This window comes from Carettochelys insculpta, chromosome 3, assembly GCF_033958435.1.
Source record: "Carettochelys insculpta isolate YL-2023 chromosome 3, ASM3395843v1, whole genome shotgun sequence".
Taxonomy (NCBI): Eukaryota; Metazoa; Chordata; order Testudines; family Carettochelyidae; genus Carettochelys; species Carettochelys insculpta.
The window spans coordinates 173,733,970-173,750,629 of NC_134139.1; positions in this window are offsets into that span (position 1 = coordinate 173,733,970).

Genomic DNA, 16,660 nt, shown 5'->3' on the forward strand with positions numbered 1-16,660 from the left:
TTACCAACAGCAGTAGTATTGTACACTGTAAACTTATACTGTAATTGTGGTATTTATTTGTATTTACTTTCATTATACTGGACTTATGGAAAAGGTAATTAAAATTTACTGATGGTTAAAATGCCAATTATTTAACAGTTCCAGATGATGGAATACCAGATATAAGAGAGTTTACCGTATGTCTGTTTAAACTTTTCAAATAATGTACACAAAATCCCATTAGATTTCCAAATGAAACTTTAAATAACTCCCCATTTTGCTCATTGAAAGTGATGAGCTTTGGGGATCTCTTCCAAAAAAACCTCATTTACATCAGTGCAGCTCATCTCTTCCTTGCTGGAGAAGATGAAAGCATGCCTCTATCTTATGTTTCCCTCTGTTAACACACACAACCGAGTACACATGCTTATCAAAAAAGAAAAAGAACTAGATCAGCAAACTTGTTCTCTCTTTTTCCCAACATTTCTTTGACTGCATAATTGAAACCCAGAAAAAAAAATTGTATAGAAGAAAGAGGCACAGATGTTTTCCTCACAGGTACCTCAAATAACTTTAAAGTGTCCTGACTGAGTATAGCCTGTGAATATATTTCATGCCTCGCTCACTGAGAATTAGCATTGAAAGTCATCACAGTGAACACAGGGAACTGGATGAATTTCAATCTACTGCAGAAACCAGCCACTTATGTTGTTTGATGTCAGCTGCAGTCACATCACTGCAGACATCTTTTGCAAGACTAGCAAAAGAAGCATTGTCATTTTTGACATGGCTGCCTGTCCCTTTTCACAGCTCGAGTGACAGCTTTCATAGCGCTCTTCCAGTTGCTCAGTGTATATATAACAAATCCAGGTGCAGAGATGATTCTCCCAGGCTTCCCTTTGAAGACTGTCAGATCAGCTCTGTTTCTTTTACAGCCATTCCCTTGGACCAGCTGACATTTATGTGAGCCACATAACACAGAAGAATCAAAATTTCAGGCAACAGATACCACTTTGGGAACACATGAGCGCTAAGCTAGATGAAGGTTCTGAAACTAGAATTAACAATACATGCAACCTTGCGCCACTTGGGTAAGAAAACACATTACGCTATTAACAGAGTTCAGGGAAGCATCTCCACTGTGCAGGCAAAATAACGCCTGTTCATGTTCTAACTCTATCAATTTGTCCTTTTAAACCACTATCAACACTGCTTTAGAAAATAGCCTTATGCAAATTCCCAGCTCCCCTTCCATAACAAGCACAGGACAAAAATCACCCCCTGCCTTCTTCCAAAGGCCAGGAAGAGGCATCACTCACACCCTATTTGCTTATTTTAAATGGGATTTACATAGGGCATGGCTTGGTTCTGACCTTCTGAACAGGGGTGAATTTCACCTACAAAGAGAAATCAAGGTTTCAGCTTTCAGCCACCTCTTCATTTTCTTCATTTGACCCTTTGTTCTTCTCCAACTCAGCAGCTGTCTATACTGCATTATTCTTCAGATGGCAGGTGGCACATTAAGATTCAAAAGACTTTTTACACCCTACCAGTGTTTTTCATTACAGTTATTGATATTATGTGGTAAAAGATTAATGATTTGGAGCCCCTAATATCAGGAAATGGTGTCTCTAACTATATGACTTTGACCTCAAGTCTGAAGTTTTGCCCTGCAGTTTCCTCCTCGGTGTAGATGTTTCTAAAAGCCTGACTGAGCAGCTCATTGGCTAGAATAACGGTCTCTATGCTTTTCGGTTCTGCTAATCTACTTCCCTCATAGAAAAGAACTGGAGAAAAAGCAAACATGGTTCATGAATACACGTCAAGGTGCACACCTCGTGATTTCGGCACTTTTGTCTAGTGTGCAAGTGCTTTCTATCCAACATTCAGCAAACAAGCTAAGGTGTTATCCGGCTTTCCACAGCTCCGCCGCACGTAGTGAATTTGCACAAAGCATTAAGGACTTAATTATATGCTCTTTAAAGTTAGATAAAGTTTCAGGGAGTTCTGAGAGAGGGAGAAAGGCTAATAAAAGCACGTTCCTGAGTTAAAATCTTGTAGAGTGTTCTGTGACTCACTAAGGCACCAACGCTGCAAAGACTTCCTTCTGGCTGAACTCATTGTAAGATTGAGGCCCTGGAAACAGCCACCATCAAACTTTAGTTCCAGTGCCATCGCTCTTTTCATACCTTAGACACAGAGTCTGGATATTCAGCTCTGTCTAAATTTTTCCACTGTTTGAGACTAGATTTCCTGTATTTCAGTCCATGTCTTGGAAAAGCTTAAAAAATACATACTAGCACTTGTATCTCCAGCATGCAAATGACAGCTTTCTCCTTCAGGGATGCCACAAGAAAACATTTTTTATGTAAATGTACATATCAAAAGAGAATGAAATATTAATCAGCCAGCTGAACATTTTATTTTTAACAGTGTTCCAGCAACAGACTTGCCACCTTCAGTGTCAAGTATGCTGCTCTGCAAGGATTTTTGTCACCAAATGCCCGTTTCAGCAGGCCATGTATAGCCCTGGATTTCTCTATGCTAGACTGCTGACCATATGTGAATGCTGGGATGTCAAATTTTCTTTAAAAATCTGAATTATGTTTAATTTTCTTGTAGTTTAAACTTTTATGTAAGATTTTGTATCCTCCCAAACTCAAATATGCAAACACATAGTAGCAGGTAGTCCATTGTGTCCGATGATGAAGTCTAAAAAGATGAGAACGTGCAAAGAACCTGTGCGGGAGAACGTTTAAAGTGGAAAAGCCATTATACAGGGGCAGTTCCACTCTCTCAACCTCATAAGCCTGGTTCCAGTGGTACAAAAAGTCATCATGGCTGGGACTTCCTAGGCTTCAGTGGATGGCCATGCCGTCTTTGGTGCCTTCTCATGCCCTTTGCTCTCCTCAGAGCTTTCCAGAACCGCCTCCCTGGTCGTTGGATCTTGCTGTTGATCTCATCCACCCAGTCCGCCAGAGCCAACTTTGCATGCTCGGATAGGCAATTCCCTATCTCACCACAGGTTTCAGACCTGCTGGCTACTCTCACCTGGTTTAGCCCGCCTGTCGAAGCGGTTTATCGGGGTGTGGCCACTGCATGCTACAGCTTCTTGGAGCCACAGGTGAGAGCTGGGTGCCAGGTGGGGACCAAAGGTGCATGAACTGCCCCCGAAGAGACACAACAAGTCCCCACGCCAGAGGTGCTACCCCTTCTGAACACCCCATAAGGGGCCCAATACTGACCACCTTAATTATGTAAGAACTCATCCTATGAGTAAGTTCCCACAGATAACAAATAAGGACCCAATCTTGCAATGTCTTATGTGTGTGATTAATTTTGCATACTTTAGGTGGCCCTCCTGACATCACAGAGAGGTAGCCATGTTAGTCTGTATCTTCGTAAAACAAAAAAGTGTTCCTGTAGCACTTTAAATTTAAATTAATTTGTTTGTCTTTAAAGTGCTACAGGACTACTTTCCTGTTTTCTATTGTCATCAAGATACAGAGGGACTATTCACAGGCCACAGTTCCGCAAGGTAGAGAGGTATGTAATTAAACCTGTCCCTGTTCGGCAAATTGCTTACATATATGCTTTCAGAGAGGGACTAAAACATGCTTAAGGCTGAGCATGTACTTAAGTATTTTGCTGAATTGGAGGCATCAAGCATCGTTTTAAACACATGCATCAATCTATGACAGACTGTGGTCTAACAGGCTGCGTAAAAGAATGTTATCAGAGGCTGGAGACGGATGGCAGGAGACAGACTGTGTGATTGTTACCTGTTCAGTCCACTCACTCTGGGGCACCTGGTATTAGTCTCCGTCGGTACACAGGATACTGGGCTGGATGGACCTTTGGTTTGACGCAGTTCTATGTTCTTATGTACAGTCCCCCTCCACCTGACGAAAAGAAGGCATTTGAACAGCAATCTTCTATATCGCAGGTGAGTGCCACAACCACTAGTCTACAGCATATTCTGATTGTGGGATGGAGCTCTCTCCTGCTGAAGCTGTTCCATTGTCATTGGCATAGGGCCTGGCTACCAGGCTGCAGAGTCATGCCTGTTTTGTTTCTTTCTCTCAACAGAATGATTCTTGCATTATTTAACCACAGTGGAAGAGTTTTAAGGAGCTTCCCCTAAGCATAATGCTTCCCTTTTAGTGGGGTCAAAAGACACCTTTGGGTCTTGTTGGCTGTTTTTACTCATATAAACATACTCTCTCACACAGTGCCCCTCACGCATAAGTTAGCCTCACCCTGCCGAACACACACTCCTGGGCTGCCTGCATCCAGGTCACTTTTCCTAGCTGTGCTGTGAGGCGTTAGGGGTTGTTGCCCTCATGTCCTCCCCTTACACAGCACTACCAGCTGTTTTGTGCATCCAGGTAAGTTTCCCCATGTGGGTGAAGGAGGGGGATGCAGGAGTTAGTGAAGGATACAGGGATTAAGAGCACAGAAGTGGGAACAGGCCTGTGTGTGTGTGTGGGTGTGTGTGTGTGTGCGCGCTACCAGCTGTTTGTCTCCTTTCTGCTCCCTGCTAGCCTGAGCCAGGTGTCAGTGACACTGGCCCTGCAAAAATCAGCTGGCATCAGGTAGGTGGGGGTGGGTGGAGAAGCCTCACTGGGCCAGGAGAAGGGGATTATGGCCATGATTCATGGCAGTTTCATTCTACTCAGCTAGTCTCGCTTGCTCTCCACACAGACTACAGGGAACTGGCTCTGGGCAGCAGCTGAAGGGTTCTGCCTGTGGAGTGGGTGAGCAGGCAGGTTGGCATGGAGCAACCCAGACCTTGAACAGGTTTTGTATAGGGGCTGTGTCCCCTCAAGACACTGGCTCCCCTGGGTCACCAGTTTATAATCCTCAGTTGGGCTCATAAATCCTAAATTTGCAGGATAGGTGCACGCAGCATGCTGTAGGGTCTCTATACACAGCCTTCAGTACAGTAAGGACCCGCGTGGCACAGGAAGGACTCCTACATATGGTGTCAGAAGATTGTGATCCCTACGGGGGGGAGAGAACACTTAAGGATTTTAGAAAATACTCTAAACCCTTCCATTGTGTTTCTGTTCAAGATGTGACCTAACAAAAATACATCATGGTTTGGTCTGGAGGTTTTAATAATAATTTCAGGTAATCTGCATAATTTATTCATAACTTTTCTACTTGACAGTTATGCAAGGCATCCCAAACTCATGCCAAGAAACCTTTCTCCTCAACCATCATACGTTCTTTACTTATTAATACTGGAGTCATCTCTGGGCAGCTCAGCCAGAAAGGTATGGACAGAGTTGAAAGAAATGAGAAAACAGCAACAAAGTTGATTAGGCGCCTACAGGATTTGACTGCTGCTGAGCTGAGGTTTTGTGAATCCCAGTGAGGCCTGGTTTGGTGCATAAGGAAAGCTGGAAGTAAGCCAAACACCCACGCTACATTTGGATAACAGTCTACGACTATTTGAAAGATGAAGAAATCAATGGGGATTGTTAAAGGTCCTACAATTGGTACTGTAAAGATTAGCTTAATAAATGGGGAGGAAAGACAGTGGGAGTTTAAATACCGAGAAATATTTCTCAATGGCAGTTTTATTAGATTACAGAGTAGTTTCCCCTGTACAAATAACAGAAGGCCTATCACTTGCACCATTTAAAACTGAACTGGTATTGTAAGGTACAAATCCTCTGTGGTCACAGTGATAACTGGGTGACCTAACAGGTGTTTTCCCATCATTCATTTTCAAGGCTTTAATTAATCTTGACTTTCATAATCATCACCCTTTGAAAAGACAGCTATGCAAATTCTATAAACCAGCAAAGGCTCTGCCTGCTCCTCCTGCCTCTGTTGATGTGCAGACAGATGTTTCACCTGAGCTCGTTGTTTTTGCAGGTGCTTTTTTCCCTCCTCAAGCCCCACTTTTCCTTGCTGTGCTGTGAATGGGAGCCAAGAGTGCACTTGTGAGAGAGCAGCTGGTTTGAAGTGGAATAGGCACACTGCTGCCAGACTAATACAAAGAGCAGTGAGAGAGCCACTGACAGTTCAAAGTGTCTTGCTTTCATTAAGCCACACCTGCCATTGGCTCTGTTGCATCTGTTAAATTCCCATTAGAGAAATGTTGTTTTCATGAGAAAAATGAAGAGTTCCCCCGTTACAAGATGAAAACCTGCAGCCATTCAAAGTTGTTGAGGCAATGCTTAATATTAACTCATATATGCCATTTACTGGTAGCTTCTCTTGAGAGCTATGCTAAGATGATTTACTATCCCTGAAGAAGGAGAACCCTGCAGATGACTAAAAGTGATGCTCTGTCTGTGTGTCTAGAGCCACATGTGGGAAACTGGCAGCTCTCACAGGCTCAATGACAATGAATCTCTGGAGTTCCTCTCATTGTAGCTACCTCACTATGCAACTGCACTATTTGATGCACACTAAGCTGTAAGAAGAAGGAACAAAAGTACAGGCTTGTCTGTGATCCCTTTCCACCCCTTCAAACAGGGTGGGAAAGAAAAAGAGATACTAGGCCAAGATCTTGGCATGAGCTAAAAGGCAGAAAATTGGGGTTGATGCACAGGAATATTCTCCATCTCACCTTTTCACTCTTTGATCCTGGGGCTGTTCTGCACACTGCTCTTTTTCTGAGCTGTGCCAGAGCAACAGCTACTCTAACTTTTGCTATCCTGTAACAGTCACAAGAAACTGAAAATGTGGACCAGGAATCAAAAGCACCAGGGCAGCCTGACCAGACCTTTTTCTCCCTCTGCCCCCCTCACTAAACTGGCAACTGGGAGGGTGCATGGCCTCTGAATGCTCAGGTAAGCTGCATGCCAACAGGCTTAGTTCTACCTTGGCTTGATCCTCTTTGAGCCAGTTAGACAGCCTTTGTGATCAAAGAACCAGCAGGGCAGCACAAAGGAGACCATGTGCACCCATTGACTGAGATGCCACAAAACAGCATGACTGATTGGCATTGCATTGCAATGTCTGTGGCAGGATGATGAGTCAGTGTGTCATCCTCTGCTGATACATCATGACTCTTGACAAAAATAAGTCATTGCAATACCCGTACACCCCCTTTTGACTATTTTGTAGCTCATTACAACTCCATTCAGCAATTAAAAAAAACCCTCTTAGCGCTTCGAGGTTATCACTGCTTTCAGCTAACCACATATAAAAGCAAGTCATCCTAAAGCATATTAACATTCCCAAAGCTTCCTTCAGACACAGTCTTCTTTTCTTGCTTACTAAGAAATCATGAGCATTAGACTGTGTTTGAAAAAAGTAATTGTTCTCATACCCTTCTTAACATATTGTTCTCAACTGTGCTAGTGAAGTGTACTGTACTGAACTGTAGGCTTCCTTGGTACTATTCAGCGGTACGGAGCACCAGTCCATTAAGTAAATCAATACAGTCATAACTGATGAATATAATGAAGAAGCACATGGTAAGCATCATATTGTACATACCAATCTTCAACGCCTTCACCAAAACCTACAAGGATCTCAGCCTCACACTAAAAGCCAAAAAGATCAAGGTGCTTCACTAAGCCTCGCCAATGAGAGAATCTCATGTACCTTCTATTGAAGTCAATGGAGAACTGCTGGAAAATGTGGAGCATATCTCATACATTGGAAGTCATCTTTCTACTAAAATCAACGTGGATGCAGAAATTCAGCATCATCTGAGACGTGCAAGCTCTGCTTTCGCCTGCCTGAGACAAAGAGTCTTTGAAAACTGGGACATATTTGCCAGGACAAAGTATCTTGTATATCGCACAATGGCTGTTCCAATGCTACTGTACACACGTGAAACCTGGACAACATATAAGCCTCATTTGAAGGCACTTGAACAATATTATCAACGCTGCCTCAGGAGAATCCTAAATATCTCTTGGGAGGATAGGTGCACCAACACTAGCATCCTGGAAGAGTCTAACGTGACTAGCATTGCAGCCATTATCCTTCACCCACAACTGTTTTGGACTGGTCACATGATTTGGATGTCTGACCAGCACCTCCCAAAACAGATTTTCTTTTCAAAGTTGAAGGAAAGACAGAAGAGTGCTGGGGGCCAGCAGAAGTGATATAAGGACATGCTGAAGGCACACATGAAAAAGTGCAGCATTGGGTGTCAACACCTGGGGAAACCTTGCCAAGGACAATCCCCAGTGGAGAGTGGTTATCTCTGAGAGGGTGGCACAAACTGAGGTGTCTTGATACAATACAGGAAAAGAAAGATGGAGAAGAAGAAAAGAGCAGCAAAAACTGCCCAGTGCCCCTCCAACAGCTACCAACCCTGTCCCTTCTGTGAGAAGACCGAAGCCTTCAGAAGTGGGCTGATCAGCCATCAATGGACTCACAAATAGGAGGGTAATATGAAGACACCCTACTCATTATTGAGTAACCGCTGAGGAAGCTTCAGCCCAAATTTGGACACTGAGGTATCTAAAGTTGAACTCTAGCATAAATTTTAGAAGCATGGAGTATCTGTAGCTCTCATCAAGGTGTGCAAAATGCTGATCTTTACACACCCAAATTTGAATTCTTTTGCCTTAGGTTATGTCTGCACTAGAAGTGCTAAAGTGGCAAAGCTGGGGCACTGTTACTGTATAGCTGTCATGTAGATACTTACTGCAGGGATGGAAGAGGTTCTTGTGCAGCTACAGTAAATCCATCTCTCTCTGAGGCAGGAGCTACGTCACTGGAAGTAGTCATCCTTCAAACTAATGCTGTGTACAATAGGGCTTAAGTCAGCTTACCTACATCTCTCCGGGGTGTGAATTTTTTACATCTCTGAATGCTGTGGTTGAGTCAATCTAATTTTCCAGTGTAGCCTTACCCTGAGATTATAATCTCTGTGGAGCAGCAAACAAGGTTTTTCAGAATTTACCACTTTATGGGTGCTACCAGAAACAAATGGTTTATTAAGAAAGCATACATTGATAAAATAAATACAATAACAGTTATATAATCACGTAGAAAACTCTATTAATTCCGTCTTCTGCACTAAATGTATCTATATTTTATGGTGATTACTTTTTTAATCTACAAAATAAAAGAAGTTCCAAAGTAAGCTACAGAAATATGTGCATTCCTACACAGTTCACCACTGAAAACATAAATGACCTTTCTGCCATTGCAGAAGCCTCAAGTGTTAGTGGAATCAAATCATTGGCAGTATTGTACCTTATTACTGAGGAAACCAGGGCACTCACGTGATGGGGCAGATACTACTTTAGCATGTTCATAGTAATAAAAAGAACTTTTTAGTTATCAGGTTCCATATTCGGTCTCCTTTCAAGTAACTACATTTTCTTTCTGATGACAGTTGAACTGGCAGGATTTCCCAAGCATTTGCAGCAGTGTCAGAATCCCTAAACACACGTTTGTAGCTGTCTTTGACCCCACATTCACATGAATCTTCATGTGACTGGCCCTCAAGGACTTTGAGTGGAAGACATGTCAGTGCTTTTCGCCACCTTCATCTACCTTCCTTAAAGATAGAAAAAACCCTTGATAGGGAGCAAATAGGGATATGCCATTGCAAGGTGATGAATTATTTGTGCTATAACTAAACACTGTAGATAGTAAGGGCAGAAAAAATCACAGTTTCCCACATCTCCCATTGTCTTGGAATGACAAACTGCAGCCAATGGGAGATGCAAGTACCTGGATCTGTGGATGCTCAGGCAAGTAAAATATCTGGCAGCACACATCTGACTCTCATGCCACTTGTTGCCCACTTCTGCTCTTTAGATGGATAAATACTGCATCATGGCCTCTTTCTTGGACTCAAGCCCCTGACTGACAAAAAAAGGGAAAATGCGCCTCATCTGAGAAATCTGTTTCTGGCCCTTTAGAGCTCAGCCGTCAGTATCAGCAATAAGATTATTCTAGGGAACCTGAACTATTTATAGGGCTTGTCTACACTAACTCCCTACTTCAAAAGGAGCATGGTAAGTAGGGTGTTGGGAGTTTATTAATGAAGTGCTGCAGTGCATATGCAGCACTTCATTAAGCAAATTCCACCCCCCACGGCAACTTTGAAGTGCTGGCTTACGTCTAGCCACGTCTCACCCGCCGGTACTTCAAAGTGCCCAGGGTACTTCGAAGTCCTTTTACTCATTATGCTCCATATTCAGCACCTCATTAGCATCTTCTGAAATCCTTCATTAACCTACCCCCACCAAAAGGAGGGGGCTAGTGTTGACCTGGCCATAGAGTTTAAGACCAGAAGAGAATGACTATCCACTCATCTAGTCACACTTCTTGTCTATCAGGAGCCACTAAACACCTCCCAGTGACCACCACACTAAGCACAATTATTAGAAGTAAACCAAAATATTACAGTTCTTAGGAAACTGAACTCTTGTGTGCCAGAAGAAAACAGGAGGAACCAAGATGCATTTTCAGGTCTGGCCTGCTTAAGCATAAAGTTGCAACTCTTTAAATGAAGATCAAAGCTGAAAAATAAAACTGCTAAATAAACCAGAGTTGTCACATTTATAAAGGTGGAAGGACATTTATCTGAAAAGACAAATTCTTTCCTCTCACTGACATGGCTATAGGACAAAATGCTGAATGGATTGTACTGGCTACATCGCTTGATTTGAAAATCATGCACAGTTAGGGAGATTCTGCAACAGTGGTGGCTTACACAAACCCTCACGTGGCAATACTTTCGCTAGGCTGTAAGGCACTTAAGCAATGTACATGTAAATAGAAAATATGCAACCATAACAAGTCCCCAAAATGAAAACATTAATGTTAAGGTGACTAAAATTGTTCTTCCTTTTGACCCCTAATGAAAGCTGTAAAGACAGTGATTATTAAAGAATTCAGATGGTTTCATTATTGACCTTAAACTGGGAAAAGATAGGCAGAAACAGGAGAAGAACAGATTAAAATTCAATGCAGTGTTTCACAGTCTGGGTAACCTGGGACTAGGGTACTCAAGAACTACTGACAGCTTGCATTTCAGAGCTGATTTGTAATGTTGCCAACAGGTCAGTAATCAGTAACTTTACAGAGCATGCAGCTGACATAGACAGACTAAAAAGAACAACAAAAGACATAATTGGCTCTTTGGACCCAAAAGATGCCATGAATGCATTCATTTTTGGCACTATGTATGCTGCATGTTGTGACTAGATATGGGTTATAATGAAGATGATTTGCATATTTTTCATGAAGTTCGGACTCACTGAGTTAGAAACATAAACCCAGCGCTTGAAGCTGTTTTACTGGCACATGGAACAACTGATATGAGACATTCATAGAATAGCCGAAGAAGTTAGAAAAGGAAAAGAGACCCATGAGGCTATCATGTGCATGTCTCTTCCAATGCAAATTATTCCCTATCACAGTGTTTCTCAATTTTATTTGGCCACAGAACCCTTTAAACTCGAAAGAATTTTGTGGAACCCCCTAATAACAGTTCTGTATATGGCTTAACCCCTCTTGGCCTCAAATCTGCCCTCCCATCTTCAGGATTAACCTGACAGCCCCAAACCAGCCACTGGGCCTAACCTCTCCACTCAAAGAGGCCCCCAACCTAACTCAGCCTAAACAAACTCTGCCCAAGTTAGCTCCTCCCATTACCTCACCCAACATGGTGGACAAACCTACCTTAGCCACCAGTGCTCCTCCAACTCTAGTCCCAAGGGCCCGATTTCATTGGCCATCCAATGGCAACACAAGAGGCCAGTTGCAGCCAGTGAAAGGAGAGGATGATGCAGGAACCACAGGACCCATCTGGCTCCCCTTCTGCATAGCCATTGTTTCCCCTTGCCCCACCTCCATTGTGTGAGCGCTGGCTACTTTGTGAGTAAGGGGCTCTCTGCGGCTCCCTGCCCTGCTGCCACTGAAATATGGAACTAAATTCAGTTGGTTTAGCAGTCGGATCCCTCCCACCACCCTGCTGTCTGTTAAACCACTTAAATTTAGTTCTACTGTTTCAGTAGTGGTAGGGCAGGGAGATGCAGAGGAGGCAACAGCAGCAGCACCTGGTGTCACAAATGACTCCTTAGAGCCACATGAGGTTCTGGAGATTCGGGTTACTGATCTCTGATCATTTTCTTGCAGAACCCTTATTTTCACTTTGCAGAATCTTGGGGTTCCGCAGAACACCATTTGGGAAACACTGCCCTATCATGTATTCACACTTCTGTTGTCCAGTCAAGATTTAAACAACGGCAGCAAATGTGACGTCCCCTGTATCCCTATGGAAACCATTCTACAGTCTACTGACAGCTGTGTTTGTTTAGAAAACCAAAAGAAAGCAGGCAAATACAACAGAAAATACCAAAGGAACTACAGGAAACTGAAAGCTTCGTAGTAGTTTAACTATCAGTTCCCTGGCCTGAAGGATGAAGTCCTTATTCTGTGTTACTACAGCCAAACTGTTCCTGACTTCCATGGAAGTATCATTTGAATAAGGGCAAAAGGCATCAGGTTTGGGCCCTTGGCGTAAAAATATTTTTCCTGTATTTTTCCCTTTTAATCCCCATATACACAACTATATAAAGCCCAAGTATTGTAAATGCATTTTGTACAGGGACCTATGCCAAGCCTAGAGTTGATGGAACTCAACTTACAAGCTGTGCACAGGGAAGCTTCTGATGCTTTCCCTTGGCCTTGGCTCCAGTCCTTGGGAGAGGACCCCCTGCATCCATCATGAAAAAGTCTGGGGGAACTCATTGACTGTAAATGTGGACTCAGTACCCACACTCAAGACACACTCTTCATGTAATGATACCCCTGGCTGTGTCATCTTTGGAGAGTGTGCTGGGGATCGCTGGCTAAAAAGAGCATTAGCCTTTCCTGCTTGATATAAAGGAAAAACTGGATGCGCTGGTGAGACAGTAGAGGGTTAGTACATCTCTGCAGGTGGCACAGATGCTAGAAGAAGAATGAACTCCCAGAGGTTTAGCGTGGGTACACTTGCTGTGCTCTGCTCCCAATCTGCAATAGTGGCCTATGCAAGACTGACAGCAAACCCAGCTATGCCCTGTTCAGAGCATTCAGAATCTCTCTGCGCTCCTCATTCCATGCAATGGAACCATTGCCTCTGAGGCTTTCTATTGTCCTGGTTGAATTTTATCCAGAGAGAATGGTAAGAATGGTCACACAACTTATGCTTGCATCTGTCACTCCAGCTCTCCCTTTCTTTACAGAGCTGTGGCTGGAAGACCTGAATGGCATTTATAGTCCATTCACCTTGGCTGCCAATGACATGGAATAAGAGGTTAAAATCTTAGCTACACTGGTGCAAAGCCATTACCATTGTGGTAAATGAAATCAGCTTCCAGCCCACTGTTCTATCAGAAGGCAAAACATGGAGAAGAAGTCATAACATATCAGATAACCTCATGTGTCTCAGCAGAAGAAGACACAATGGCTGGGATGGTGCTCCCTGCAGCACCGCTGCCAGAAGAGCTGTGCAAAATGAGCTTCTTGGGATTGCAAAGGGCATGCCATTTGTATACTCCCAAAGCACATTACCATAGCCCCATGAGAGTTTGGAGCCAGAAGAAGGGGGTGCTGGCACTGCAGAGGCCATGTGGGTGTGCCTCTGACAGCTAACACCACCCCACGTCACCCATCCCTTATGCCTCAAACTGACTGGTGATGGGGGTGGGGGTTAGCCAGCAGAAGCATGTCCACATGACCTCTGCAGTGCTGGCACACCTTTCTGCTGATGCTGAACTCTCGTGGGGCTATGGTAATGATTTTTGGGAGTATGCAAATGGCTCGCCACTTGCAATCCTGAGAAGCTCATTTTGCATTGCTCTGCCATCAGCGGCCCTGGGGCCAGAGGTGGGAGCACCATGTAGACATAGCCAATATGTATGATTTTGGGTATCTTCTTGTTTACAAGGGAACAGAGTCAGAAAAAGTTTGTCGTTGTTCACTCTGTAGCACTCTAAAGAATATAAGTCTTTTGGTTCCTCTCCTTAGAAAACCTTAATGCTCCTGTGCTTGTTTTTTGCTTTTTCTGTTTTGAAGAATTTTTAAAAAAATATTTCCATGAGGACATTATAGTTTCATGTTCACTTCAAATTAAAAAATGTATAAATATTAACATAGGGATGCACATTACTCTGGTACTTTACTATTATTATTTTGCTTTTCAATACACCAGTGGTAAATATATGCCAGTTTTCAGGTTTAAATAATTTATTTTTAGGGTTTTTTAAACATCATGTTTCCTACAGGTTCCCTTCAGGGATTAAACTGTAAAAACACAGAACATGAATATGTAATCAGGTTAAGGATTTGTGAGTCCTTGTTTTATCAGAATTGCTGGCTCCCCTACTGAAACTCCAGAGAAAGGAACAGGTAGGACTAGGTTTTTACCCCCAGAAGAATATTTACCATCAGGTCTTTGGGAGAAAAGGATAAGCTGTATTTAGAAAGAAACTACTATTGACTTCATGAAGGGGAAAGGCACAATGTAAGAATATCTATATCTATATCCACACACAAGCACATTGCAAAATGCTACTTAAGTGCAATCAATGAACGACAAATGACATATTGTTAATGGCGTTGTGTCCACAGGAAAATACATTGTTAGAGAAATATTGTAAAATAGTTCAAAGTCTTTTTTCAGATCTGTACCTGGGATATCACCTCTGATAGTATGATCTGTCTCTACCCATGGTTTTCTCATGAGAGCAAGAAGAGATTTGCATATGTAGGGAGAAGAAATGACTTCCTGCATAGCACTAGCATACAGATGGAAAACAGAGCTTGACCATGCTGCTTTAAGAGTAGATTTTGTTCTGAACGTCCTCAAAGAGAGTGTTATTTTTTGGGAAATGGGACGTCATGAGTCCAGGACATCTTAATAAAGAAAGCACAATGGGTGTTGCAAACTGTATGGCATAGTGTCGATGTGGTTAAGATGCCAAAACCATCTAATGTCCTAAGGACCATGAATAGAACAGTTCTGTCAATACAATGCCAAAATTCACTATACTGTCCCCACAAATGGATTTTTGAACATAAATATCTTACTAAGCAATGGCTAAGGTTGCATAGATTCATTTTGAGAGTATATGAAGAGTGAAAAGTCTTTGGAATGACTGAGGATCCCTGGGCAGAGAATTGGGTCAGCATTTCCATGAACATCTGAGGCATCTGGCATTGGCCTCTGTCGGCAGACAAGATACTGGGCTAGATGGACCTTTCGTATGACTCAGTATGGGCATTCTTATGTTCTGATGAACTGTCTTGGAAAGGGGCTAGGCAAACACCTATCTGGACACCCTTACATCAATTTTAACAATTGTAAAATGAATTGATGTTTGAACCTTTGGGATTTTTGGTACATTTCCCCACTGTAGACATAGTCTCACAGATCAAAGGGTTGGACCGCTACAGAAGCACACTCATCCTGTGTCTACAGAAAGGTGACAGGAGGTCTGTTAAGCATCTAGTGACTGTGCTGCCAATGGGTCTGACACTTGATTTGCTATGAATTTTTAGCACTTCCTACCACCATTTGGAATGAAGGCAGACTGCTATGCCCGTGTGTGCATGCATGACTAACTCAAGTTACCTAGGCAATGTGCATATCTCGTCAGATGTACAATGAAAGAGGCAGGACTCCACAGGAGCCATTATTAGCTTGGCTAGCACCACTTCCTCCTTTAATTTAATCATCTGATGTCCTGACTATCCCATTTTTTCTCAAATTGTAGTAACTGTTGTTTCTTCACTTACACACATGGACACACACATAAAATGATATAAAGCACTGGAACTCCTCTAAACAACTTTTGTTTTAAAAAAACAATGAAAGTTCCTAGCATCCAGACTTGAAAATGAGGCCTCTGCAACTCAGTACTGGACTGTGTCAAAGTTCTTTTGCTTCACCATGGCATGCTGTCAAAAGCTGTGAGGTTTGTCATAACACCTGCATACAAAAAACATAGGTTTAAATTTTGAAGGGGTCTTACTGGGGGTATGGGAGCGGGCCATCCCACGGCATAGTGGGAGGTGCAGACATGGTGGGAAACCAACTTGGCTTGACAGGGAAATCCTTAGTCAGCTTAAACTCAAAAAGGATGCATACAGTTGACTAGGAAGAGTATAAACATAAGGCTGGAGAATGCTGGGGAGTGATCAGGAAAACGAAAGCACAGTTGGAACTGCAGCTGGCAAGGGACGTGAAGAGTAACAAGAAGGGTTTCTACAGGCATGTTAACAATAAACGGGTTATCAGAGAAGGCGTGGGGCTGTTACTGGATGAGGGAGGTAACCTAGAGACAGCTGATGTGAGAAAAGCTGAAGTACTCAATGCTTTTTTTGCCTTAGTCTTCACGGACAAAGTCAACTTCCACATGATGGTCCTAGACAATGCAGTATGGGAAGGTGGAGGGCAGCCATCTGTGGGGAAGGAACAAGTTCTGAGCTATCTAGAAAAACTGGATGTGCACAGGTCCCTGGGTCTGGATTTGGTGAGCCTGGGGTGCTGGGTGGGTTGGTGGAGGTCATTGCTGAGCCTTTGGCCATTGTCTTTGGGGACCCTTGGAAATCAGGGGAGATGCCGGATGACTGGAGAAAGGCAAACATAGTGCCCATCTTTGGAAAGGGAAGGAAGGACAATCCAGGGAACTATGGACCGGTCAGCTTTGCCTCAATCCCTGGGAAAATGGTGGAGGGAGTCCTCAGGGAATCC